This window comes from Ranitomeya imitator, chromosome 8 (assembly GCF_032444005.1).
Source record: "Ranitomeya imitator isolate aRanImi1 chromosome 8, aRanImi1.pri, whole genome shotgun sequence".
NCBI lineage: Eukaryota > Metazoa > Chordata > Amphibia > Anura > Dendrobatidae > Ranitomeya > Ranitomeya imitator.
Genome location: NC_091289.1, coordinates 142,436,787 through 142,463,514, shown reverse-complemented (window position 1 = coordinate 142,463,514; position 26,728 = coordinate 142,436,787). Strand labels below are relative to the sequence as shown.

The 26,728-nt window shown below is 44.2% G+C and overlaps 1 protein-coding gene across 2 annotated transcripts in view; it reads left to right on the top strand.

Moving 5' to 3' along the window:
* The first annotated feature begins 1,060 nt into the window (after positions 1-1,060).
* Positions 1,061-26,728, top strand: part of LOC138648019 (dimethylaniline monooxygenase [N-oxide-forming] 2-like) — a 144,864-nt gene continuing 119,196 nt past the window's right edge. The window contains exons 1-3 of one of the 2 annotated variants that reach the window (XM_069737477.1): positions 1,061-1,194; positions 6,815-6,980; positions 12,601-12,766. The gene's annotated coding sequence lies outside the window, so the exon portion shown is untranslated. The remainder of the gene's footprint in view (positions 1,195-6,814; positions 6,981-12,600; positions 12,767-26,728) is intronic. The other variant, XM_069737478.1, reaches the window with a different exon arrangement.

Genomic DNA, 26,728 nt, shown 5'->3' with positions numbered 1-26,728 from the left:
ATTGATAACCAACCTTGCAGAAGCTGACAGCTGGGGGTTGCAGCCCCCAGCTGTGAGTTTTGTCTGATTGGTTCAATAAAACGGGGGAACCCATGTCGACTTTTTCATTCATTTATTTCCGAACGATCATAGCCGGCGCTGTAGAATAACCGATCATCTGCACCTACTGTCACTGTTATTAGCAATAGCAGGTGTCGGATGATGGGGGTAACAGTCCCAAAAGCCACCACCTGCTGTCGTTCGGACTTTAATACGACGCTCATCATTCTCCTCTCCTCGTAGTCAGAGCAGAGGAGAATGATGACAGCCGGCTTCAGCACCAGCCACCGGGGAACAGCGTTTACTGTAGTGCTTCTTCCCCGGCGGCCGTCTGTGTCACACGGAGGACATCAAAGTAATCCATGTGTACATGTGTGGAACGTTTTGCCGTCTGTGCTGACGGCAAAAAACTGACATATCAGTGTGTTTTGCATATGGATACACGGTCCGTGGAAACGCTCTGACATGTGCACAGACCCATTCATTTGAATGGGTGTACTTGTGTATGTGTCTCCGGTACGTGTGAAAACTGTCACCACACATACTGGAGACAAGGACATGTGAAAGGGGCCTAGCTTTAGACTGACAGGATTATCCATGTGTCTGTATAAGGAGAGTCCTGTCAGTGTACCTGCGCAGGTGGAGATGTCCAAATTGCATAAGTCCTCCTGTCCCAGGCTATGCTTTAAACTACGTTTCTATGTTTTTTTCTGAAATTTTGTAGTGTGGTAGAGTAAAAGGTAGATATTTCTAATGTAGAAGTTATTCTCTGATTCATGCTGTATATAGTTTGAGCAGCATGATCTACTGACAAATTCCTTTTAACCCCAATTGATACTTGACTGCAAACATCATATTATAATTTGTCATGCAGCTTTTTATTTTGGTAATATTTTGCTTCTCAATTTAATGTAAAACCTAAGAGGAATAGAGCAATAGCGTTAATAAATATGCTCCAAAACTTTTTATCTGGGTGAATCATTAATTTGTACAGTGGACCTTTGACTATTTCATTGCTTCCTGGCTCCTGAAGCATTATGAAACTTTTCACAGTATATCAAAGAGATAATGAAAGAGAGATGACAAATGGAAATTAAAAATTGTGTCCTGGTTACTCGAAGTGGACTTTACAACTGAGACAAGTCAGCAACTAAGGTAAGACAGTGTCTAGAAACCTCTGTGTTTGCCTTTGTATATTTACCAAAGGCTTTGTTTTGTAAAATAATAACTATTATGAAATCACTGCCATTGAGTTGTACAGGTATTTTTGAGGTATATATGCATGTGATTATATTATTATACTAAATATAATGCAGTTATAACTGTTTGCCATGATTAATTGCTAACAACATAGTCTCTTGTCACGGAGAAATCTCTTGCCATATCCAGGGTAACAAGGGTCTTTCAACATAGCGTAAGTAAAGTTCTATGGGCCCAATGGCAAAATTTTGATCTGTTCTCTCCTCTCCCTCACCACATTCAAAACATGGGCCTCAGTGGCATTGTCAGAGCCAGTAAAGACATATGTGTTTATCCACCATAAATGAAGAAAACTATAGATAAATCATGTAAATCTAACAGAAAACACAATAGTAATAGTAACGATACAATAATAATAGTCATACAGTTACCAAGAAGCATATATTATTATTACAATTCTGTTACTGAGCATAGTTCAAAATATAAAGATCAATATCACTACTCAATTTCAAAATAATGCTGCTAACCCATGACCATTTATTACCACCACATAGTGTCTGAATATAACCACTATCCTGTAGCTAAACAAAACCTACTATACCAAAACCAATATTCAAAAAAATACCATGTACAGGGGCAAGCATAAACACATAACAAGCATCATGAGCACATATTACCAGCATATGCAGTTGTGACTGAGTAAAACAACCCTACTGATCATTACTAACACTAATATTACCACCAGGAAGATTATAAAAAGGAGCTCTGTAGGTTGTAGATATTGTATAATGCAAATGTACATGCAGTATAGTGATCAGCGGTGACATTACAAACAGGAGCTCTGTAGGTTGTAGATAATGTATACTGTAAGTGTGCAGGTAATATAGTGATCAGCGGTGACATTACAAACAGGAGCTCTGTATATAGTGTATACAGTGTAGGAATATCTAGTGACTCACTGATGATATATTCCATAAAAAACAAGAAAAAAAAAGCTGAATGGCACTAAGAAACAGGTGAGTACTCACTGTTTGAGCAGTCTTAGCAGAGTCCAGTAGGATGAGCTGAGTCGACAACCCCACCAAACGGTAATCCACTGGAATAAGGCGTGCTTGCTTGAAAAAACATGAGTGGAAATCCAAACAGGAAGAAAATAACAGCATGGATCCAGATGGACCCGTTGAAGCGTATACCACGCAAAATGGCCGTAGTCCATTAACCTAACCAGTTCGTCTTGCAATTATCCTGCCCTCTGTAACCATGTCCCCAGCACGTTGTTAAAATAAAGGACAAAGGTTTTTTTTTTACTGGAAGACTTGTGTGGTGCTGCTATTTTTTTCCTGTTTGGATTTTCACTGATGATATAATTGAAGTAATTCATTTTCCTCATCTAGTGCAGACCACTATGACCTTTTCCAGCAACGATTATCTACCCAAAATGTATTACACAGACATCTGTGTCTATATTACTGCTTGTGCACCCTCCTCACTTTTTCCCCTGATTTTACACAGTGCTAGATGAAAAAGAAAAGCAATATAGTGCCGAACTGGTGACCTACACAGTTGCATTAACCGTCCCGGCTCTCCTACATGAATGGGAATGAGGAGGAGAATAAGGAAGAAGGGAGGTGTCATGCAGCTGCAGTGCAGTACAGTGCAACCTCCACCAGGGGGAGCTTGATAGGGAAGCGAGATTGCACACACAGAGCAGCTGAACAGATGCCACCTAGTGGCTAGAGCGAGGTCAGGAAAGCCAAGTCAGAGTACAAGATCACAACAGCACAAAAGGATTTAGACAGAATGGATAGTCAGGACGTAGCAAGGGATCAGTAAACCAGGACAGGCAAAATACAGTACAATAGGGACGAACTGAAACGGAGTCAAAAGCCAGGCCAGGAGGTCAGAATCAGAGAGTCAAGCAGATCTACAGACAAACAAAGAGACGCTGGGATAGGGCAGGCAGGGGGAGATAACAGACACAGGATAAGTCAGGGTTCACAGTAGGACAAATCAAGGGCTTCCAGAGTCAGGCTCACACGCCGAAGGCAGAGCTATAGTTGAGACCACCCTCAGGATACCTGGGAGCTAAATAGCAAACCTGAGCCCAGAATGAGGCAGAGCAAAGTTAACCCTTGACATGATCCACCCAGAGAAAGAGCAGACAGGACTAAACTCCGGAACGGATCATGACAGGAGGGAGGAGAAGGAGATGGAGAGTCATCATCATGGTGGAGTCAGGGAAATGTTGGATGTATGGAGCTTGGCGCATATGGCCAATTTTATGCATCGCTGCCGTTCCCGTGACCCTTGCATTACATTCATCTTTGCCAAAAAAGAGTACTGGCTTATTCACCCTGTTAGAACCACACTACAAGGATAACTTTGTATCGCTTCTTCCTGGGGTGGAAAGGTCTTCTAAAATAGTGCTATACCAGAAGGCCATTGTAGAAAATCTGTTGATAAAATTTCCATCAGACAGCACTAGGAGTCTAGCATCCTTTACCAACCAAGGAGAGGAGGCCATTGAGACATACAACAGAGGCACTGAAGCTGCAATGGGCGAGCGAACCAGGGAGACCAACCCCTATACAGGGATCGTGAGGTGCAGGCCCGAGGAAGTCAGATACCGCAACAGCTGGAACCAAGAGGGATGGCTCAGGAAAGAAGCACAGAAAGGGAAGCGTGAAAATACAGATGACAGCAGAGAACCAGCAATAGGCGAGGCAGAGTAACCAGGAGAGGTCAGAAAATGGGCCAGAAGAACGTATGGAGTGCATCAGGCGTCGTTGGAATGGTGGAGACGCCTGATATACCCTGTGCTGGATTCTCATTGGAACGCAGGGGCTGCTGGGAAAAGGCTGAGAGGATTAAACAAAACAAGGAGTGCACGCTTGCGCCCTAATGCACCTGGAAGGAGCCGAGACAGACCGAAAAGACACCTGGAAAGGAGCACCTTGCTGCAGCCCCCTAGTGGCAGGAGAGGGAATCGAGGAACCAGCGAGAGACCTGGAGTGAGGCGGAGACGACGGCACAGGAAACCCAGGAGTAGCAGCAATGGAGGAGATGGCAGTGAGACGATGAGAGCGGCAGGGAGGAAGCGGAGAGACTAACACAGCAGCAGGAGCAGCAGTGAGGATGGCTGTACACAAAGAGGAGCCAGCACGATGCCCGGAGAGGTGAGTAGGAGCGGCGGCAGCAGCAGCAGCTGTAACAATTTTCAGGTGACATCAAGCTCACGGCTTAGTAATGGAGCGACGTCTATAAGACACCTATCCATTACTAATCCTGTAGTTGGAATGTTAAATAAAGACACGGCCAGAATAAAGTCTTTTATTTGAAAAAATTACACAGACACCTTTAATGTTCTAAACTAAACCATACTTACTGCCACACCTAATTCCCCAACACCCTCGATCTCCTGTAATAAAAGTAAAATAATAAACCAACAATATACCATACCTGTCTGTCGTTGTGTCCCACACTGTAATTCAAGTCTGGGGGCTAAATAGTTTTCAACCAGGACGGTGCATGATGGGACTGTCCCGGCTGAAACCACTGGTGAATGAGCTGCAGAGAGCGCAGCATCATTCACCAGCGGTGACATCATCACCGGCTTTTTCCCATGGTCCAGAGGTCACCTCACTTCAGGCCAGCCGTGATGCTGTCACCGCTGGTGAATGATTCGGCACTCTCTGCAGCTCATTCACCAGTGGTTTTCAGCAAGGACGGTTGCATCTTGGCACCATCCTGGTTGAAAACTATTTAGCCTTAGACTTGGATTACAGCGTGGGACACAATGACAGACAGGTATGGTATATTGTTGGTTTATTACTTTACTTTTATTACAGGAGATCGAGGGCATCTGAGAATTAGGTGTTACAGTACGTATGGTTTAATTTAGAACATTAAAGGTGTTTGTACAATTTTTTCAAATAAAATACTTTATTCTGTCAGTGTCTTTATTTAACATTCCAACTATAGGATTAGTAATGGATAGGGGCCTTATAGATACCTCTCCATTACTAAGCCGTGGGCTTGATGTCACCTGAAAGGTGACATCAACCTCATAAATATTACCCCACTTGCCACCGCTACAGGGCAAGTGGGAAGAGCCAGGCAAAGCGCCAAAAAAGCGCATCTAATAGATATGCCTTTTCTGGGCAGCTATGGGCTGCTGTTTTTAGGCAGGGGCGGGCCTATATCAGGGGTGTCAAACTGCATTCCTCGAGGGCTGCAAACAGGTCATGTTTTCAGGATTTCCTTGTACTGCACAGGTGATAATTTAATCACCTACGACATAATGATTGCAGCACCTTGTGCAATGCTAAGGAAATCTTGAAAACACGCATGGCTTGCGGCCCTCGAGTAATGCAGCTTGACACCCCTGTCCTATATCAATGGCCTTTTACCAGTCTGAGAACAGCAGCCCCCAGCTGTGAGCTTTAGCAATGCTGGTTGTCAAAAATGGGGGGACCCCACACCGTTTTTTTAAATTATTTATTTAAACAATTAAAAAAACAGCGTGGGGACCCCTTTATTATTATTGATAACCAACCTTGCAGAAGCTGACAGCTGGGGGTTGCAGCCCCCAGCTGTGAGTTTTGTCTGATTGGTTCAATAAAACGGGGGAACCCATGTCGACTTTTTCATTCATTTATTTCCGAACGATCATAGCCGGCGCTGTAGAATAACCGATCATCTGCACCTACTGTCACTGTTATTAGCAATAGCAGGTGTCGGATGATGGGGGTAACAGTCCCAAAAGCCACCACCTGCTGTCGTTCGGACTTTAATACGACGCTCATCATTCTCCTCTCCTCGTAGTCAGAGCAGAGGAGAATGATGACAGCCGGCTTCAGCACCAGCCACCGGGGAACAGCGTTTACTGTAGTGCTTCTTCCCCGGCGGCCGTCTGTGTCACACGGAGGACATCAAAGTAATCCATGTGTACATGTGTGGAACGTTTTGCCGTCTGTGCTGACGGCAAAAAACTGACATATCAGTGTGTTTTGCATATGGATACACGGTCCGTGGAAACGCTCTGACATGTGCACAGACCCATTCATTTGAATGGGTGTACTTGTGTATGTGTCTCCGGTACGTGTGAAAACTGTCACCACACATACTGGAGACAAGGACATGTGAAAGGGGCCTAGCTTTAGACTGACAGGATTATCCATGTGTCTGTATAAGGAGAGTCCTGTCAGTGTACCTGCGCAGGTGGAGATGTCCAAATTGCATAAGTCCTCCTGTCCCAGGCTATGCTTTAAACTACGTTTCTATGTTTTTTTCTGAAATTTTGTAGTGTGGTAGAGTAAAAGGTAGATATTTCTAATGTAGAAGTTATTCTCTGATTCATGCTGTATATAGTTTGAGCAGCATGATCTACTGACAAATTCCTTTTAACCCCAATTGATACTTGACTGCAAACATCATATTATAATTTGTCATGCAGCTTTTTATTTTGGTAATATTTTGCTTCTCAATTTAATGTAAAACCTAAGAGGAATAGAGCAATAGCGTTAATAAATATGCTCCAAAACTTTTTATCTGGGTGAATCATTAATTTGTACAGTGGACCTTTGACTACGGTATTTCATTGCTTCCTGGCTCCTGAAGCATTATGAAACTTTTCACAGTATATCAAAGAGATAATGAAAGAGAGATGACAAATGGAAATTAAAAATTGTGTCCTGGTTACTCGAAGTGGACTTTACAACTGAGACAAGTCAGCAACTAAGGTAAGACAGTGTCTAGAAACCTCTGTGTTTGCCTTTGTATATTTACCAAAGGCTTTGTTTTGTAAAATAATAACTATTATGAAATCACTGCCATTGAGTTGTACAGGTATTTTTGAGGTATATATGCATGTGATTATATTATTATACTAAATATAATGCAGTTATAACTGTTTGCCATGATTAATTGCTAACAACATAGTCTCTTGTCACGGAGAAATCTCTTGCCATATCCAGGGTAACAAGGGTCTTTCAACATAGCGTAAGTAAAGTTCTATGGGCCCAATGGCAAAATTTTGATCTGTTCTCTCCTCTCCCTCACCACATTCAAAACATGGGCCTCAGTGGCATTGTCAGAGCCAGTAAAGACATATGTGTTTATCCACCATAAATGAAGAAAACTATAGATAAATCATGTAAATCTAACAGAAAACACAATAGTAATAGTAACGATACAATAATAATAGTCATACAGTTACCAAGAAGCATATATTATTATTACAATTCTGTTACTGAGCATAGTTCAAAATATAAAGATCAATATCACTACTCAATTTCAAAATAATGCTGCTAACCCATGACCATTTATTACCACCACATAGTGTCTGAATATAACCACTATCCTGTAGCTAAACAAAACCTACTATACCAAAACCAATATTCAAAAAAATACCATGTACAGGGGCAAGCATAAACACATAACAAGCATCATGAGCACATATTACCAGCATATGCAGTTGTGACTGAGTAAAACAACCCTACTGATCATTACTAACACTAATATTACCACCAGGAAGATTATAAAAAGGAGCTCTGTAGGTTGTAGATATTGTATAATGCAAATGTACATGCAGTATAGTGATCAGCGGTGACATTACAAACAGGAGCTCTGTAGGTTGTAGATAATGTATACTGTAAGTGTGCAGGTAATATAGTGATCAGCGGTGACATTACAAACAGGAGCTCTGTATATAGTGTATACAGTGTAGGAATATCTAGTGACTCACTGATGATATATTCCATAAAAAACAAGAAAAAAAAAGCTGAATGGCACTAAGAAACAGGTGAGTACTCACTGTTTGAGCAGTCTTAGCAGAGTCCAGTAGGATGAGCTGAGTCGACAACCCCACCAAACGGTAATCCACTGGAATAAGGCGTGCTTGCTTGAAAAAACATGAGTGGAAATCCAAACAGGAAGAAAATAACAGCATGGATCCAGATGGACCCGTTGAAGCGTATACCACGCAAAATGGCCGTAGTCCATTAACCTAACCAGTTCGTCTTGCAATTATCCTGCCCTCTGTAACCATGTCCCCAGCACGTTGTTAAAATAAAGGACAAAGGTTTTTTTTTTACTGGAAGACTTGTGTGGTGCTGCTATTTTTTTCCTGTTTGGATTTTCACTGATGATATAATTGAAGTAATTCATTTTCCTCATCTAGTGCAGACCACTATGACCTTTTCCAGCAACGATTATCTACCCAAAATGTATTACACAGACATCTGTGTCTATATTACTGCTTGTGCACCCTCCTCACTTTTTCCCCTGATTTTACACAGTGCTAGATGAAAAAGAAAAGCAATATAGTGCCGAACTGGTGACCTACACAGTTGCATTAACCGTCCCGGCTCTCCTACATGAATGGGAATGAGGAGGAGAATAAGGAAGAAGGGAGGTGTCATGCAGCTGCAGTGCAGTACAGTGCAACCTCCACCAGGGGGAGCTTGATAGGGAAGCGAGATTGCACACACAGAGCAGCTGAACAGATGCCACCTAGTGGCTAGAGCGAGGTCAGGAAAGCCAAGTCAGAGTACAAGATCACAACAGCACAAAAGGATTTAGACAGAATGGATAGTCAGGACGTAGCAAGGGATCAGTAAACCAGGACAGGCAAAATACAGTACAATAGGGACGAACTGAAACGGAGTCAAAAGCCAGGCCAGGAGGTCAGAATCAGAGAGTCAAGCAGATCTACAGACAAACAAAGAGACGCTGGGATAGGGCAGGCAGGGGGAGATAACAGACACAGGATAAGTCAGGGTTCACAGTAGGACAAATCAAGGGCTTCCAGAGTCAGGCTCACACGCCGAAGGCAGAGCTATAGTTGAGACCACCCTCAGGATACCTGGGAGCTAAATAGCAAACCTGAGCCCAGAATGAGGCAGAGCAAAGTTAACCCTTGACATGATCCACCCAGAGAAAGAGCAGACAGGACTAAACTCCGGAACGGATCATGACAGGAGGGAGGAGAAGGAGATGGAGAGTCATCATCATGGTGGAGTCAGGGAAATGTTGGATGTATGGAGCTTGGCGCATATGGCCAATTTTATGCATCGCTGCCGTTCCCGTGACCCTTGCATTACATTCATCTTTGCCAAAAAAGAGTACTGGCTTATTCACCCTGTTAGAACCACACTACAAGGATAACTTTGTATCGCTTCTTCCTGGGGTGGAAAGGTCTTCTAAAATAGTGCTATACCAGAAGGCCATTGTAGAAAATCTGTTGATAAAATTTCCATCAGACAGCACTAGGAGTCTAGCATCCTTTACCAACCAAGGAGAGGAGGCCATTGAGACATACAACAGAGGCACTGAAGCTGCAATGGGCGAGCGAACCAGGGAGACCAACCCCTATACAGGGATCGTGAGGTGCAGGCCCGAGGAAGTCAGATACCGCAACAGCTGGAACCAAGAGGGATGGCTCAGGAAAGAAGCACAGAAAGGGAAGCGTGAAAATACAGATGACAGCAGAGAACCAGCAATAGGCGAGGCAGAGTAACCAGGAGAGGTCAGAAAATGGGCCAGAAGAACGTATGGAGTGCATCAGGCGTCGTTGGAATGGTGGAGACGCCTGATATACCCTGTGCTGGATTCTCATTGGAACGCAGGGGCTGCTGGGAAAAGGCTGAGAGGATTAAACAAAACAAGGAGTGCACGCTTGCGCCCTAATGCACCTGGAAGGAGCCGAGACAGACCGAAAAGACACCTGGAAAGGAGCACCTTGCTGCAGCCCCCTAGTGGCAGGAGAGGGAATCGAGGAACCAGCGAGAGACCTGGAGTGAGGCGGAGACGACGGCACAGGAAACCCAGGAGTAGCAGCAATGGAGGAGATGGCAGTGAGACGATGAGAGCGGCAGGGAGGAAGCGGAGAGACTAACACAGCAGCAGGAGCAGCAGTGAGGATGGCTGTACACAAAGAGGAGCCAGCACGATGCCCGGAGAGGTGAGTAGGAGCGGCGGCAGCAGCAGCAGCTGTAACAATTTTCAGGTGACATCAAGCTCACGGCTTAGTAATGGAGCGACGTCTATAAGACACCTATCCATTACTAATCCTGTAGTTGGAATGTTAAATAAAGACACGGCCAGAATAAAGTCTTTTATTTGAAAAAATTACACAGACACCTTTAATGTTCTAAACTAAACCATACTTACTGCCACACCTAATTCCCCAACACCCTCGATCTCCTGTAATAAAAGTAAAATAATAAACCAACAATATACCATACCTGTCTGTCGTTGTGTCCCACACTGTAATTCAAGTCTGGGGGCTAAATAGTTTTCAACCAGGACGGTGCATGATGGGACTGTCCCGGCTGAAACCACTGGTGAATGAGCTGCAGAGAGCGCAGCATCATTCACCAGCGGTGACATCATCACCGGCTTTTTCCCATGGTCCAGAGGTCACCTCACTTCAGGCCAGCCGTGATGCTGTCACCGCTGGTGAATGATTCGGCACTCTCTGCAGCTCATTCACCAGTGGTTTTCAGCAAGGACGGTTGCATCTTGGCACCATCCTGGTTGAAAACTATTTAGCCTTAGACTTGGATTACAGCGTGGGACACAATGACAGACAGGTATGGTATATTGTTGGTTTATTACTTTACTTTTATTACAGGAGATCGAGGGCATCTGAGAATTAGGTGTTACAGTACGTATGGTTTAATTTAGAACATTAAAGGTGTTTGTACAATTTTTTCAAATAAAATACTTTATTCTGTCAGTGTCTTTATTTAACATTCCAACTATAGGATTAGTAATGGATAGGGGCCTTATAGATACCTCTCCATTACTAAGCCGTGGGCTTGATGTCACCTGAAAGGTGACATCAACCTCATAAATATTACCCCACTTGCCACCGCTACAGGGCAAGTGGGAAGAGCCAGGCAAAGCGCCAAAAAAGCGCATCTAATAGATATGCCTTTTCTGGGCAGCTATGGGCTGCTGTTTTTAGGCAGGGGCGGGCCTATATCAGGGGTGTCAAACTGCATTCCTCGAGGGCTGCAAACAGGTCATGTTTTCAGGATTTCCTTGTACTGCACAGGTGATAATTTAATCACCTACGACATAATGATTGCAGCACCTTGTGCAATGCTAAGGAAATCTTGAAAACACGCATGGCTTGCGGCCCTCGAGTAATGCAGCTTGACACCCCTGTCCTATATCAATGGCCTTTTACCAGTCTGAGAACAGCAGCCCCCAGCTGTGAGCTTTAGCAATGCTGGTTGTCAAAAATGGGGGGACCCCACACCGTTTTTTTAAATTATTTATTTAAACAATTAAAAAAACAGCGTGGGGACCCCTTTATTATTATTGATAACCAACCTTGCAGAAGCTGACAGCTGGGGGTTGCAGCCCCCAGCTGTGAGTTTTGTCTGATTGGTTCAATAAAACGGGGGAACCCATGTCGACTTTTTCATTCATTTATTTCCGAACGATCATAGCCGGCGCTGTAGAATAACCGATCATCTGCACCTACTGTCACTGTTATTAGCAATAGCAGGTGTCGGATGATGGGGGTAACAGTCCCAAAAGCCACCACCTGCTGTCGTTCGGACTTTAATACGACGCTCATCATTCTCCTCTCCTCGTAGTCAGAGCAGAGGAGAATGATGACAGCCGGCTTCAGCACCAGCCACCGGGGAACAGCGTTTACTGTAGTGCTTCTTCCCCGGCGGCCGTCTGTGTCACACGGAGGACATCAAAGTAATCCATGTGTACATGTGTGGAACGTTTTGCCGTCTGTGCTGACGGCAAAAAACTGACATATCAGTGTGTTTTGCATATGGATACACGGTCCGTGGAAACGCTCTGACATGTGCACAGACCCATTCATTTGAATGGGTGTACTTGTGTATGTGTCTCCGGTACGTGTGAAAACTGTCACCACACATACTGGAGACAAGGACATGTGAAAGGGGCCTAGCTTTAGACTGACAGGATTATCCATGTGTCTGTATAAGGAGAGTCCTGTCAGTGTACCTGCGCAGGTGGAGATGTCCAAATTGCATAAGTCCTCCTGTCCCAGGCTATGCTTTAAACTACGTTTCTATGTTTTTTTCTGAAATTTTGTAGTGTGGTAGAGTAAAAGGTAGATATTTCTAATGTAGAAGTTATTCTCTGATTCATGCTGTATATAGTTTGAGCAGCATGATCTACTGACAAATTCCTTTTAACCCCAATTGATACTTGACTGCAAACATCATATTATAATTTGTCATGCAGCTTTTTATTTTGGTAATATTTTGCTTCTCAATTTAATGTAAAACCTAAGAGGAATAGAGCAATAGCGTTAATAAATATGCTCCAAAACTTTTTATCTGGGTGAATCATTAATTTGTACAGTGGACCTTTGACTACGGTATTTCATTGCTTCCTGGCTCCTGAAGCATTATGAAACTTTTCACAGTATATCAAAGAGATAATGAAAGAGAGATGACAAATGGAAATTAAAAATTGTGTCCTGGTTACTCGAAGTGGACTTTACAACTGAGACAAGTCAGCAACTAAGGTAAGACAGTGTCTAGAAACCTCTGTGTTTGCCTTTGTATATTTACCAAAGGCTTTGTTTTGTAAAATAATAACTATTATGAAATCACTGCCATTGAGTTGTACAGGTATTTTTGAGGTATATATGCATGTGATTATATTATTATACTAAATATAATGCAGTTATAACTGTTTGCCATGATTAATTGCTAACAACATAGTCTCTTGTCACGGAGAAATCTCTTGCCATATCCAGGGTAACAAGGGTCTTTCAACATAGCGTAAGTAAAGTTCTATGGGCCCAATGGCAAAATTTTGATCTGTTCTCTCCTCTCCCTCACCACATTCAAAACATGGGCCTCAGTGGCATTGTCAGAGCCAGTAAAGACATATGTGTTTATCCACCATAAATGAAGAAAACTATAGATAAATCATGTAAATCTAACAGAAAACACAATAGTAATAGTAACGATACAATAATAATAGTCATACAGTTACCAAGAAGCATATATTATTATTACAATTCTGTTACTGAGCATAGTTCAAAATATAAAGATCAATATCACTACTCAATTTCAAAATAATGCTGCTAACCCATGACCATTTATTACCACCACATAGTGTCTGAATATAACCACTATCCTGTAGCTAAACAAAACCTACTATACCAAAACCAATATTCAAAAAAATACCATGTACAGGGGCAAGCATAAACACATAACAAGCATCATGAGCACATATTACCAGCAGGGGGACAGTGTTAAAGGCATGGATCAATTTCATGACACCAGCACAGCGGGCAGGGTGTTGCAGCGGGTTTTAGTGCTGCGGTGAGGGGTCATAACAGACAGGCGCTTTTGCCTGTCAACAGAGAATGCAGACATGCTCACTCTCATAAAAATGAACAAAGCCTGGATTAGCTCACACATTTCCACACCACCAAATGACAGCAGCACATAAAGTCTTTGTAATATTCAATATTTTAATGAGTTTAGTTACAACCTCAAAAAACAATAAACATCATAAAGTCAAGATGGCAATAAAATAAATGTTTCTTAATGTATAATATGGGATAATACCATATGCGCCATTATATCTGTAACATGGAGATATTGAAAGGCATATCGGCAATACATATAAAGGACAAAGAAGAATGACCGAATTTACAACCAAATTATTAAAAAATATTATTCTTTAGTTATAAAATATAAAAAATGTGCGTAAGGGTGGAAACAAATACACAGGGAACAAGAAGAGTATGCAATACATTGGGAACATATAAAATGATGTAATAATGAAAATGGAGTAGATCATAGCAGCACAAAAAAGTTAAAGATTGATGATCATAAGAGTCTGCTGGTTTAAATACCACAATATATAAATGTATAAAAAATGTGGATCCTCAAAAAGAAAGACCTAAAGCAGAATGGAAAGAATGGGGATAAAAAATGATCATAAAATAATAAAGCGCATGTGCATATATTATCCCCTTAACACTGCAATGAGTGTGGATAACAGCTTGTTGAGTGTAACAAAGTGCAAAAAATGAAACTACAGCAATGTGCCAATGCTATTATATAAGATCATTATCCATGAGATGAAAGAGATCAATGCTCATAATATGAAAATGAAAATTCACATAGTGCCATATGAGGAAAGGTTTAAGTACCTGCTGGAAGCGTTAGCTGTGAGGATCCGGCTGCTGTCCCAAGGATGCATCCACCCCGACGCGTGTTTCAGCATTTGCCTTCATCAGGGGTATTTTTGTCCACCCTTTCCCACGTTGTTTATATTGTATCAATACAGAATAATATTGTTTAATAATTAAGCTGTAAATTTGGTCATTCTTCTTTGTCCTCAATATTTTATTGAGGCCCACTATTTGTTGCCTTTAAGGGGTCTATGGTTGACTCTCCTCATAATTTTTGTCTAGCTGCCTAGCTTTGCACTTTCTGCAAAGCCTTTATGACTGTATACTTACATCAACTTCACTTTTAAAATGTTTTCTTTAAAAAAATGTATATTGATTCAATGTCTCATGCATACAGTTCAACACAGTTATTTTTGCATTACGGTGGTATGTAAAACTTACAAAAAGCGTAGAAAAATATTTCAGGATTAGATTAGCGATGCTGACCCATAGAAGCGCAAGCACAGTGCGAAACGGCCGTCGTTTGCTCCTGCTCACAACAGCTCCGTTCCTCACTCTCCCGGCCATGGAGTTTTGAATGAAGATTAAATAAAGTTGGGAATTTTAGATCGATGAGTGCCTTCTCCTTTTTCTTACATATATCAGTGGAATTGCTTGTTTTTCTTCTGAAGAGCACCCGTGATCATGATGTGTGGCTGATAACAAAATGACAGTCGAATGACACCTGGGTCCAAGATTGGGACAACCTCAGTTTTTTCAGACAGTGTCGTTTATTTTTGTTTCTTTTGGCTCTTTGATATATAATCCTCAATAAATGTGTTCAAAATTTTAGGCTGTGTGTACACATTTCATTTCTCAATGTCCTATAAATTGCAAATTCTGACATAGGAATAACCTAGAGTATAGTTCCACCTTGGCAATAAATTGAAGTGCCAACAACAAAACCCTTAAAAATAAATGTTAGTGATATGTATACGACTCGTTAAAGGGTTGATTGTGACTTGTAGGATTGCTACTTCCAACAGGTGGCGCTATAGAGTTTAAGTTCTCTTTTTCTCAGAAGAGGCAATTTGCAGTGATATGTAATAATTAAAAAAACACTTAAAAACACAGAAAAGGTGCAGGAAGAAATTGGAGACAAGACGGGTGATGAATTCCTAGCGGATAGGTTAACACATTATAATCATTATTAGAAGATTCAAAACCAGGTATATTGTTGTGAATTCCGCTCTTGGGCTCCCTCCGGTGGTTGTAAGTAGCATTTTTGTGAGTTCTGCTCTTTGGCTCCCTCCTGTGTGTCATGCTGTTGCTGCCGCCGCCTCTCCCCACTGCAGCTCGCCGGGTGCGCGCGCGCGTCGCATTCAGCTCTGCGCGTGCGCACATCTGATTCCTCTGTTGGCGCTCTTTCCTGTCCTCTCCGTCATCCTGGAGGACTGTAACCCGGAAGTAGCTCCCATGCTGCTATGTAAACTGCTTCCTGCTGCTTCTCTGTGCCTGATGTTCATTTGTGTTTACAAGTGCTTCTGGCCACCTGTGGTCTCTGTGCGTTCCTAGCTCTCTGACTTTGGGTCTCCTCCGCCCTCTGCAGTGCCTGCCTGTTTCCTGTGTTCCTGCCTTGTTCCTTCAGTTCCTTTTCCTCTGCGGTACCTGCCCGGCTCCTATATCTTTTCCTTGCTCCCGTCAGCCTCGGTGTCTCCATATTGTCCTGCCAGCCTCCGTGCCTCCGTAGCGTTCCCATCTTCTCCCTTGTCTCAGTAGTTCCTTTCTGTTCCCTCTTTCCCTTTGTGCCTGCTGTGTTCCCATCTGTTCTCAGTCGACAATCCAGCTTCCGTGGCGATAGTCCCTCACGGGCCTGCCCCTAACTCTCCCTGTATAGGGGGCGGTCCACCTGGTCAGCTCGTCCGAGAGGGGTTCGTCATCACGGTCCAGTGGGTCCACTCTCCGTTTTTCACTGTTTGAATCTACATGCTCTAATAGGACTGCACTCGGGTGAAATCCGAGTGCAGTCAGATTCTTACCGCGTCACACTGTGGTTTTGAGTGGTATGGCTGCTTCTTGGATTTAGCTTCAGCAGCTGTTTTCACTGATCGTCTTTCTGGCTCGGCTATATTAGTCTGGCCTTATCCCTCATTCAATGCCAGTTGTCAATTGTTCCTGCCTGGAGTCATTGCTCTTAGGACTTTCCTGACACTCTGACCAGTTCATCAAAGCTAAGTCCTTGCTTGTCCTTTTGCGGTTCTCTTGTTGTGGACTTTGTTGTTCAGCACTTTCTTTGTTTTTGTTCATTTGTCCAGCTTTTCAGTATGGATCTATTCAGTTAAGCTGGAAGCTCTGGGCAGCAGAGTTTGCCCTCCACACCTTTAGTCAGGTGTGGAGATTTTTGCATTTCTCTGCGTTGGACTTTTTCTAGTTTTTATTACTGACCGCACAGCGTTCTGTTCTGTACTATTTCTATCTAGCTAGAAGAGGCCTCCTGTGGTAAATCTTGTTTCATACTACGTATGTCATTTCCTTCTCCTCTCTCAGTCATTATTTGTGGGGGGCTAATCCTTTGGGGATTTTCTCTGAGGCAAGATAGTTTTCCTGCTTCTATCTTTAGGGGTAGTTAGCTCTTAGGCTGTGACGAGATGCCTAGGCAGAGTTAGGAGCATTCCACGGCTACTTCTAGTGTTGTGTTGAGCTTAGGGACTGCGGTCAGTATAGTTGCCACCTGCTCAGAGCTAGACGCATGTCGCTCAATCACCAGATCATAACAGTATATATCATGAACAATGGTATGTCTAGGAAAAATGACTCCATGTATCAGAACTAAAGAGCTAGTAGTGCGGCATTATGAAATACTCAGGGTGGTTTAAACAATAACCCACCTCATTGCTATGAGTGTTTCCAGCCAAAGAATGCAACTATTGTAAGATTATAATTAATAAAAATACTGCATTAAGCATATTGCCATGGGCAGCACGGTGGCACAGTGGTTAGCACTGCAGCCTTGCAGCACTGGGGTCCTGGGTTCTAATCCCACCCAGGATAACATCTGCAAAGAGTTTGTATGTTCTCTCCGTGTTTGCGTGGGTTTCCTCCGGGTTCTCCGGTTTCCTCCCACATTCCAAAGACATACTGATAGGGAATCTACATTGTGAGCCCCATCGGGGACAGGTTTGATAATGTGTGCAAACTGTGAAGCTCTGCGGAATATGTTAGCGCTATATAAAAATAAAGATTATTATTATTATTATTGCTGTCTACCGAGGAATAATGCATATCTCAAAACTACTGAGTGATGGTGACAGCCCTCCCCCTTACATAATAAAAGCATTATAGGGGGGTCTCATGGAAACACAGGCCCTGAGGAATTAATATTGGAGTTTTGTATATTAACTGTATGTTATACGTCATATTGAAGCAAGGAGCTGTGGTATTTTTAGCAGCACGAGCAGTTCGATCTGGTTTAGGCCAGTTCTTTGGCACCATTTTTAACGGCTTTTCATTGGTCTGTTTGGCTATTGGCGGGCTTTTTAAAGTTATATAAAGCCCTGCTGGTACGGTTTTTCCTCACACGGTGTGTTAAAAAGAAACTGAAGATCCTGAGTGAAGAATGGAGAGCCTTCTACAGCAACTCCTGGCAAGGGCCGGCCGGGAGGATGGAGTGGACTGGCTTAGGAGCTGCTTAGCTATAGAACCTTTACCTGCAGCTTCCGACGCCGTCCCTCCTTCTTTAGAACCGTGCCTCCTGGTGCAGCCGCCGGGTCAAGAGCCGAGCGCAACACCGATTTCATCTAGCCAGGGGAGGAGAAAGAAGCCCCGTAGATCCTACTCCCCTTCGTTGCTGCCGCAGAGATCCAGCAGCCGCCCACAGGAAGTATGCGGGAAGTCCCGCCGCCCATCTCTTTGGAACTGTTGCACCCGGGAGCGAGACTTACAGCGCCGTCATCGACCAGCGACCTCCACGGCATCTGAGGCCACCTGCGGGACATATGACTGCCATAGACGTAAAAGCGCTGTGGCAGCATCATCCTGTCAGGTGACAACAGCCTCGGCAGCCCCCAGGTCCGCCGCACAGCCTCCAGCATTGCCTGCTAGCATCCAGCAGGACAGGTCGGATGACGAGCAAGATGAGTCACCTTCAGCGGACCCTCAGCTGTACTTGCCCCCGCTTCAGGGCTTGAGTACTGGCTATCCAGTGGACCAGATGAGCAAGAAAAGGCTGTCCGGAAAGGGTGAGATGCTTAATGTACCCCTGTCTGTAACCCAAACCCAGCTTAAAGAGATTATTAGAAGTGTACTGTCAGAAGCTTTGGGGGATTTTGTTAATGTTGCTTCAACCCCAACTTCTGCTCTTAGTTTTAACCCTGAGTCTGCCGAATCTGGCGATTCAGCCCCTTTGAACCCCTTTAAGGAGACTCTGACATGTGATCTTTCACCTTTAGGCTTCCATTTGAGCTCCTCTACTAAGGAGCTTACAGTATTTGGAATAACAATTACGGTGACATATTTTCTCTACTCCCTCGTAAGGAACTGCTGAATAGACCTGAGAAGAAAGATGAAAAAGCGGATATGGATGATCCTAAACATGGCTCTCTAAAGTCGTTTAATAATTGGATCCAGGCTTTTTCAATCTACTCAGCTGTCCTTGGGGAAAAGTCTCCTAATCTATGCAGTAAATTGTTTCAACACATCGACATTATTCTCGAGGCTTACCGCAATTTTGGTGGCCTCGCTGTAATGTGAATATAAAAAAGGCTATTTTGAGTCCATTTTGAAATATACTGAACGCATGCAGACTATTACAGAGCAGCATTTCTTGCTTTACATTTACAGACAGACAATGCTCATTTTGACACAATCTTGAGAGCTGTTTATTTATTGTCTGAACACCTTTGAGTTTACAGTTTTAAGTTTGTTTGTTATTGTAAAACAGTAAGGTTTATTTAACCTCTGTCTGTGGTAGTTTTATCTAAAGGTACCTTCACACTGAACGATATCGCTAACGATCCGTGACGTTGCAGCGTCCTGGCCAGCGATATCGTTCAGTTTGACACGCAGCAGCGATCAGGATCCTGCTGTGCCATCGTTGGTCGGTGCAGAAAGTCCAGAACTTTATTTCGTCGCTGGACTCCCTGCAGACATCGCTGAATTGGCGTGTGTGACGCCGATTCAGCGGTCTTCACTGGTAATCAGGGTAAACATCGGGTTACTAAGCGCAGGGCCGCACTTAGTAACCCGATGTTTACCCTGGTTACCAGCGTAAACGTAAAAAAAAAAAAACACTACATACTTACCTTCCGGTGTCTGTCCTCCGGCGCTGTGCTTCTCTGCACTGTGAGCGCCGGCCAGCCGGAAAGCAGAGCTCAGCGGTGACGTCACCGCTGTGCTTTCCGGCTGGCGCTCACAGTCAGTGCAGAGAAGCAGAGCGCCGGAGGACAGATACCGGAAGGTAAGTATGTAGTGTTTTTTTTTTTTTACGTTTACGCTGGTAACCAGGGTAAACATCGGGTTACTAAGCACGGCCCTGCGCTTAGTAACCCGATGTTTACCCGGTTACCAGGGGACCGGCATCGTTGTCGCTGGAGAGCTGTGTGACAGCTCTCCAGCGACCAGACCAAACAGCGACGCTGCAGCGATCGGGATCGTTGTCTGGATCGCTGCAGCGTCGCTTAATGTGACGGTACCTTAACCCATTGGGCTTTTATGTATCTATGGGTTTATGGTCCATTGTCTGATGTATGACTGATATCTTCTTGGTCTCATCCTATCTTGAAAGCTGGCCACTTGAAGGGCATGGTGAAACCAAAGTTAAACATAGTGCAAATCACTATATAAGACCAGAGAAACATGACTAAGACAGAAGCATAAACTGGTGTACCTGTACTTACAGTGTTGTGATACCTGCATAAGTGGGGATGCCCGTGCAGTGTTGTGAATTTTCCAGGGGTTCTCTGTCTTGGTGTTGCTTCTCTGATTTTCCAGACAGATGATGTTTAAAAGCTCCTTGGTGACGGATGATGTGAGTATGTGTACTTAATCATTATATGTATTTAATCCTTATATGTACTTAATCATTATATGAATTTAATCCTTATACTGTATGTACTTTGTACAGTGGGGCAAAAAAGTATTTAGTCAGTCAGCAATAGTTCAAGTTCTACCACTTAAAAAGATGAGAGGCGTCTGAAATTTACATCATAGGTAGACCTCAACTATGGGAGACAAACTGAGAAAAAAAAATCCAGAAAATCACATTGTCTGTTTTTTTAACATTTTATTTGCATATTATGGTGGAAAATAAGTATTTGGTCAGAAACAAAATTTCATCTCAATACTTTGTAATATATCCTTTGTTGGCAATGACAGAGGTCAAACGTTTTCTGTAAGTCTTCACAAGGTTGCCACACACTGTTGTTGGTATGTTGGCCCATTACTCCATGCAGATCTCCTCTAGAGCAGTGATGTTTTTGGCTTTTTGCTTGGCAACACGGACTTTCAACTCCCTCCAAAGGTTTTCTATAGGGTTGAGATCTGGATACTGGCTAGGCCACTCCAAAACCTTTAAATGCTTCTTACGAAGCCACCACTTCGTTGCCCTGGCGGTGTGCTTTGGATCATTGTCATGTTGAAAGACCCAGCCATGTTTCATCTTCAATGCCCTTGCTGATGGAAGGAGGTTTGCACTCAAAACCTCACGATACATGGCCCCATTCATTCTTTCATGTACCCGGATCAGTCGTCCTGGCCCCTTTGCAGAGAAACAGCCCCAAAGCATGATGTTTCCACCACCATGCTTTACAGTAGGTATGGTGTTTGATTGATGCAACTCAGTATTCTTTTTCCTCCAAACACGACAAGTTGTGTTTCTACCAAACAGTTCCAGTGTGGTTTCATCAGACCATAGGACATTCTCCCAAAACTCCTCTGGATCATCCAAATTCTCTCTAGCAAACTTCAGACGGGCCCGGACATGTACTGGCTTAAGCAGTGGGACACGTCTGGCACTGCAGGATCTGAGTCCATGGTGGCGTAGTGTGTTACTTATGGTAGGCCTTGTTACATTGGTCCCAGCTCTCTGCAGTTCATTCACTAGGTCCCCCCGCGTGGTTCTGGGATTTTTGCTCACCGTTCTTGTGATCATTCTGACCCCACGGGGTGGGATTTTGCGTGGAGCCCCAGATCGAGGGAGATTATCAGTGGTCTTGTATGTCTTCCATTTTCTAATTATTGCTCCCACTGTTGATTTCTTCACTCCAAGCTGGTTGGCTATTGCAGATTCAGTCTTCCCAGCCTGGTGCAGGGCTACAATTTTGTTTCTGGTGTCCTTTGACAGCTCTTTGGTCTTCACCATAGTGGAGTTTGGAGTCAGACTGTTTGAGGGTGTGCACAGGTGTCTTTTTATACTGATAACAAGTTTAAACAGGTGCCATTACTACAGGTAATGAGTGGAGGAAGGAGGAGACTCTTAAAGAAGAAGTTACATGTCTGTGAGAGCCAGAAATCTTGATTGTTTGTTTCTGACCAAATACTTATTTTCCACCATAATATGCAAAAAAATGATAAAAAAACAGACAATGTGATTTTCTGGATTTTTTTTTCTCAGTTTGTCTCCCATAGTTGAGGTCTACCTATGATGTAAATTTCAGACGCCTCTCATCTTTTTAAGTGGTGGAACTTGCACTATTGCTGACTGACTAAATACTTTTTTGCCCCACTGTATCTTAAAATATACAAAGGTGTACGCAATCATACTATTCAATCATACCATTCTTTTAATTTTGTACTTTGAAATAAAATTGCGTTATATCGCAAGTAGTAGCCTTCTTTAAAGCCGTATCCGAACCTTAGTGATAAAAACTTGGCAATACATACTTTGGCGTAGTCGGCAGGATACGCAGAAGGCTCAGAAGTTTATAATATTAACAGGACTCTGTGTGATAGTGTGATATTGTGTAAAACATGCCTCTCTTTAAGAAAAAGGTGGCTATGAGTGAGTCTATTGAGATTCCAGGTTGGGAACAGGCTCCTTATCATATTTTGGCAACCAAGTGGTCGCATAGTGCTGGTTTGGGTGAAGCATGGGACAAATGTTTGAAGGATGCTGAACCTGCTGATGTTGTTGCATGCTTACAGAAAGTGAAAGTGGAGAAAGGTAAAGAGTAGGGTTGAGCGACTTTTACTTTTTTAGGATCGCGAAACCCGACTATCTCAAAAGTCGAGTCGAGTGAAATCGGCCGGTAATCGCAAAAAGTCGGGGATCAACCGAAACACGAAACCCATTGCAAGTCAATGGGGAAGCATAGTCGGCAGTGAGTGGAGGCCAGGAAAACACCTACAGTGCCCATTTAAATGGCAAAAACATCCATTCTTGGTACTGAAGCTTGTCAATCTTAATTTACCTTATAATAATAGTTAGGCATTGGACATTGGGGGTCATTTGGCAAAAGTTGTGGGGGGTATGGCTGGTTGAAGTATTTAGTGGGCCCAGGAAACATGGACCATGTCACGGCAGTGGAGCAGGGAGAGGTACTGTAAGTATTTCAACTTTGCAAGTGCTGTGATCCTGAGCAAGCAGGGGGGGCCCACTCGTTTGCATTGGCACTGGCACAGAGCCCCTCAAAGTACGGCGGTATGTTTGCACGGCGGGGGCACCTCCCACCGGCAGCGACACTTTTGCGCACTATGAGGGGCCCTGTGCCAGTGACGTCGCCAACGAGTATCCCCCCCACCTGATGAAGGAACCTGCACTTTCATCTGCACCTTCCTCTTTGTCCCCGTGTATGGTAAGGAAGGGGAACCTGACTTTCAGCAGGGTCAGATTCTGGCTGTGTAGCGTGCAAGGGGAATGTAGCGGTCTGGGTCAATGTACCAGCAGAGTCATCTAGCACTGGCTGGGCAATGGGCAGGATGAGGAGGAAACACAAAAATAGGCCCAAATAATAAAGTGGGCTAAATGCAGTTCAAAATTGGTAACAGGACTAACCAGGCAGAATTGCTTTGTTCAGTGGAGGACAACTGTAATGAGAGGCTGACACAGTGAGTAGGCCCAAATCAGTAAGTAGTCTAAATGCAGTTCAAAATTGGTAACAGTAGTAGACAGGCGGCACTGCTTTGTTCAGTGGAGAACAGCAAGGAGCGGCAGACACCGCTAGTAGGCCCCAAACTAGTAGGCCAAATGCAGTGTTATATTAAAAACTACTTAATGAGAGCCTGAAGATTGAAGCTCAGGACACTAAACCTGGAGAACACCTTGGAGCGACAGACACCGTTAGTAGGCCCCAACCAAACTAGTAGGCCAAATGCAGTGTTATATTAAAAACTACTTAATGAGAGCCTGAAGATTGAAGCTCAGGAAAGGAAACCAGGAGAACACCTTGGAGCAGCAGACACCGTTAGTAGGCCCCAACCAAACAGGTAGGCCAAATGCAGTGTTATATTAAAAACTACTTAATGAGAGCCTGAAGATTGAAGCTCAGGAAAGGAAACCAGGAGAACACCTTGGAGCGGCAGACACCGTTTGTAGAACCCAACCAAACTTGTAGCCCCAATGCAGTTTTCAAATTCCGATAGGCTGAAAACCTGACAATTGCAGCTCAGCTTTTTTAAGAGGAGGACAGCTGTATTGAGTGGCGCAGACACTGGTAGTAGGCCTTATACCACAAAGTTGGCTCAATGCAGTTTAAAAAAGGTTACAGGGGTACATGGGCAGCATTGGTGTGGTCAGCGGAGGACAATTGGCAGGAGGGACCGCAGACAGACTTACTAGGCCTAAAATAAAAAAGTAGGCTCGATGCAGATCTAAATAGGTTCCAGGGGTACACAGGCAGCATTGGCGTGGTCAGTGGAGGACAATTGGCAGGAGGGACCGCAGACAGACTTACTAGACCTAAAATAAAAAAGTAGGCTCGATGCAGATCTAAATAGGTTCCAGGGGTACACAGGCAGCATTGGCATGGTCAGTGGAGGACAATTGGCAGGAGGGACCGCAGACAGACTTACTAGGCCTAAAATAAAAAAGTAGGCTCGATGCAGTTGTAAATAGGTTCCAGAGGTACACAGGCAGCATTGGTGTGGTCAGTGGAGGACAATTGGAAGGAGTGTCTGACACAGGTAGTTATCCAAAATAATAAATAGATGTTAATGTCTGGCAAAAAAAATTAACAAATAAACAGGTGGCATACCTAGGTACAGGAGTGGGCTCCTCTGCTGACTTGCAGACAGTGGTATTTGGCGCAAAGTATTAACTGGTGTAAATGTAGGACAGGGCCCCTGAATATTTTTGCTAGCATCATATATGTCAAGAAATTGGTATTGGCATTGGCAGTGCCATTGAAGGATTTAACTGCATAGACTAAACAGTGGTGGAGCAGTGAGAGATAATTTTGCAAGTGGTAGAGTACTGTTTGAGCTTGGGGGGGACACTCTCTCGTGGCCGGCGGTACTGGCCCAGGGCCCCTCATGTTACAACGGTGTGTCTGACATTGGGTGCGCACCATCACCGCCAGAGACACTTCATTGTACTATGAGGGACCCTTTGCCAGTGCCATCGCCCAAAAGTGGGCACACCCACCTCTTCAGACAAACGGCACTCTCACGGGTGCATGCGCCAAGTGGTGACCACGTCCCCGTGGGGGGAGTCAGCCCATTTAGAGAGGTGTAATAATGTCGTATGCTGGACATACAGCAGCTGCAAATGGAGAAATTGGAAAACTCAGTAAGACCAGTCCAAAAGCAAGACCTTTTTACAGGAAAGCTAGGTGTCAGCCGGGAAAGGTGGGGCAAAATAATTAGAAATCCATGATTGGTTCATTTTAATGAAGGTTAGATCATCAACATTTTGGGTAGCCAGACGACTCCTTCTTTCGGTCAGTATTGAACAATCAACACTGAATACTCTTTCTGATAGCACACTAGCTGCTGGGCAAGCAAGCTCCTGCAATGCATATTCTGCCAATTCAGGCCAGGTGTCTATTTTGGATGACCAGTAATCAAATGGGAATGACGGGTGAGGGAGAACATCGATAAGGGAGGAAAAATAGTTAGTAACCATACTGGACAAATGTTGTCTCCTGTCACTTTGAATTGATGCTGCAGTACCTGTCCTGTCTGCGGTCATTGCGAAGTCACTCCACAACCTGGTCAGAAAACCCCTCCGTCCAATGCCACTTCTGATTTGTGCACCTCTAACACCTCTGTCATGTTGCCCCCTGCAGCTCGTGTGAGAACCATCAGCGCCGCTGTGTGCTGGGAATGCCTGAACCAAACGGTCTACAAGAGTTGCTTGTTTGGTAGCCAATATTTGCTCAAGGTTCTCATGTGGCATGATATTTTGCAATTTCCCTTTGTAGCGTGGATCCAGGAGGCAGGCCAACCAGTAATCGTCATCGGTCATCATTTTTATAATGCGTGGGTCCCTTTTAGGATGCGCAAGGCATAATCCGCCATGTGGGCCAATGTTCCAGGTGTCAATTCACTGCTTGTGCTGGGTTGAGGAGCACTTTCTGGCAAATCAACGTCACTTGTCTCCCTCAAAAACCCTGAACCTGACCTTGCAACGCCACCAGTTTCTATTGCCCCCTGAGACGCTTCCTCATCCAAAAAATATTCATCCCCATCATCCTCCTCGTCCTCTTCGCCCGCCACCTCGTCCAGTAGACTTCCCTGACCAGACAATGGCTGACTGTCATCAAGGCTTCCCTCATCCTCGGCTGCAGACGCCTGCTCCTTTATGTGCATCAAACTTTGCATCAGCAGACACATTAGGGGGATGCTCATGCTTATGATGGCGTCATCTGCACTAACCAGGCGTGTGCATTCCTCAAACCACCGAAGGACTTGACACAGGTCTTGTAGCTTCGACCACTGCACACCTGACAACACCATGTCTGTCATCCAACTGCCTGCCCGTGTATGTGTATCCTCCCACAAATACATAACAGCACGCCTCTATTCGCACAGCCTCTGAAGCATGTGCAGTGTGGAGATCCACCTTGTTGCAACATCGATTATTTGGTGGTGCTGGGGAAGCTTCAAAGATCGCTGATGGTTCTGCATATGGCTGGAGTGTACAGGCGAACGGCGGATGTGCGAGCAAAGTCTGCGCACCTTCAGGAGCAGGTCGGGTAATCCCGGATAACTTTTCAGGAAGCACTGCACCACTAGGTTCAAGGTGTGAGCCAGGCAAGGAATGTGTTTCAGTTGTGAAAGGGCTATGGCAGCCATAAAATTCCTTCCGTTATCACTGACTACCTCTCCTGCCTCAAGATGTACACTGCCCAGCCATGACTGAGTTTCTTGCTGCAAGAACTCGGACAGAACTTCCGCGGTGTGTCTGTTGTCGCCCAAACA